We start from the raw sequence: 3,259 nt of genomic DNA, 5'->3' as shown, positions 1-3,259 counted from the left end.
AGCAAGAAAATATTACTATCGATCGTAGTGAATCCCCCTCAAGAGTTGCAACTTATTTAGTAATCTGCCTCATGAATCTCATCACGTAATAACCACATTGTTTCGCATCCGGTTTCTTAGGAGCCTTTAAAAAATGTCAAATTGTTAATGACAAATATACACATTAAAAAATAAGCTCGAATGAGAAATACACATACCTTTTTGACTTCCTATTGTACACGTGTGGGGACCCGGACGCTAATCATGTTCTTAATCCTCATTAGGACAATTTAATTAATGATAATAAACAGTGTCTAATTTTTTTTTTAAAAAATACAAAGCGAAAACGTTATGTAAATCAATCTGAATTACATATTAAATACAAACATACAAATCATGTATACATGCCTTTCATATAAACAATATAAAAGCATGAAATAAACATTCATAACATGTATTAAAACCAGAACATGAATCAATTATTCATCACATGTATTATAATCCTAAACATGAATCAATATCAAGAATAAATTATATTCTAAACATATATCATCATCAGGAACATAATTCCATATCAATTAATGAATCACTCTCCGTGATTCTCAGACTCAGACTCGACTCAGTCCTAATCTAGGGATCCCGATCGGAATAAGAACATACACCCACCTACACTCCCGATCGGGGTGGTGGTATGTTCTTATTCACGGACTTTGGCTCTTTCCATATCGAACACCAGTAATAGAAGAAACTCCAATTCTATCCACTCCGATATAGCCAAACGTCCGGTGTCTTGACCTAACCGGCACAGACTTTGGCATTTTCATTAATATCCTATCATGTGACAATGTGCAATGTGCCGGTGACGATTCCATCACTATCCGGCACTACTGTCACAAGATTACTCATTCACAATTAAGCATATCCGCTTAATGACTCAGTACATAAATCAATAAATCAAAGGTATCAATCTCATACAATTGCAAATATCGATGCAATAAAGTAAAGTATGTGATTTTGGGAAACTCAAGTCAATCGGACTCGAGTTGTGCAATCCCACGTCAACATAAATTTATACCTTTGTCTTCGCGGTCTGACGAAGTCGAAGTCTCGAAGTCAAATCTGTCCATATCAATCTGAAATACAATATCGCATAGGCACAATCTCAATATGCAACTCAATTCAAAATCTATTCTGATCATTACTCAAATCAAACATAATCTGATCAATATCGAATCAAGATACAATCTAATTCATATCGACGATATCACGATATAATCGAAATCACTACTGAATCTGATCATTATCAATCCACTGATGTTTCGACGGTATAACAATACATTTTCGCTAACCCCGTCAATTTCAACATCACAGATATAATAATACGGCTCATAATCAATATCAGATAAAATTTGAACCTATTCGAATTCGGTTTCAACGGCATAACAGTACCATATAAATATACCACGCAATATAAATCAACAGATATCAATTCCTGTAACTCATACTTGATAACAATACAAATCTGATATCAAATCTCAATCAAATTGACTCCGAAAATCATAACAAATACATACACAGTCTGTTCTTCGATATGACTTCAAATATACGATGTCCACTGTATCATAAACACCATATATGATTCATATTCGATTCTGACAGTATCATAATTTCAAATCATGTCTAAACGTAACAAAACTTACGTACAGTTGAAGCTGTCGTCGCTAGAAACTCGTTACTGTACTCAGATTTAAAATATAACGGACAGATTGAAATATAAAGGCATAAGGATTTGGAGCTTCCCTCCCTTGGTTCTTTTCTTTCTTTCTTCTGAAGAATTGCAAGGTACCTATATATATATATATATACACACATTCACGTATGCAAGGCAAGTGGCTAAATGTGCATACTGCACGTCTCGCGCATATGCGCGACAACATCGGCGCATATGCGCGAGACACAAAGTCTCGGCGCGTAGCATCACGGCAGCTCGTGCATATGCGCGCCCCATCGTCGCGCATATGCGCGAGACCTACTGTCTCGTGCATTCTACCACTCGCGCATATGCGCGACTTCACCCCGCGCATGTGCGCCCAACTCTCTGCCTACCTCGCGCATGTGCGCGGCTCACGGCGCGCATGTGAGCGCAATGTTCTGTTCCAGCCCCTTGGCTACTGGACACCTCGCGCATATGCGCGTCCTCACGCCGCGCATATGCGCGGGGTCTTCTGCCAAACCCGCTCATGTGCGCGCACCAGATCGCTCATGTGCGCGGATGGCATCTCCCTCGCACATATTTCGCGTCTTTTCTCGTCTTTCCCTGTCTGATTCATTCCGTCTATAATCACTTCAATTAATCACTAAATCATTTCAGATTAACAGGATAAATTTCTCAAACCTTACATTTCTTCCCCCCTAAGATTCGATTTCGTCCTCGAAATCACAGGCAATTCAATCAGATAAAGAAAGAAATATATAATAGAGGTTAATCAGAAAACTCATTGCAATGAAACAATTCTGAAATCTCAGTCTCACCTCAGATTTTGTTTCCCAAATAATTTCTTCAGTATCATAACGACTCCATTGAACTTTCACAAACGGAATAGTCTTCATCCTGAAATATCTTTCTTTCACGAATCTCTGATTTCACTCTGGAATAATCATTCAAGAAGTATAATCTCATAATACCACTCGAAATAACTCTAACAGAATAAATCTCACAATACTGGCTATACTACATCCGTATATACCCATCAACAGCTCATAATAAATCAACATTAACATCTCCTATCAACTCTGATAATTCCAATCGAGGTTATATTCAATCTTCCAGCTTCAAATATCAAATGTCATCATCTGACGTTGATTTATTCAATCTATTTATTTTGAGCTGTCTTTATTTTCTTCTAAATCATTTTCAATTTCTTTTTCATAACTCTAATTCCATCCGATCCAATCTCAGGTATCTCGGAGATATAACTTTGATACGAATAAAATCTACAGTTCTCAATGTACAATGCCTCGAATGATGCTATCTCCATACTCATTCGATAACTATCGTTATACAATAATTTACAAGTGATAATAAATCATGTCAACTAGTGCTAAAGTCCAGCACTACAGTTCCTGGATATCCTCCAGTATCAGGATAGTTGCTCCAATTATCTGTCGATCTATAGACGATAAATGAAAGAGTTTTTTGTATATTCTGCCAAAAGTACAAAATCAAACGAAAATCACATTCTGATATAATCAACTTTGGCATTCATTACCATCTGACCCC

Source organism: Primulina tabacum, chromosome 2 (genome assembly GCF_025594145.1).
Source record: "Primulina tabacum isolate GXHZ01 chromosome 2, ASM2559414v2, whole genome shotgun sequence".
Lineage (NCBI taxonomy): Eukaryota > Viridiplantae > Streptophyta > Magnoliopsida > Lamiales > Gesneriaceae > Primulina > Primulina tabacum.
The sequence above is the reverse complement of the archived record's forward strand: the minus strand, read 5'-3'. Positions refer to the sequence as shown.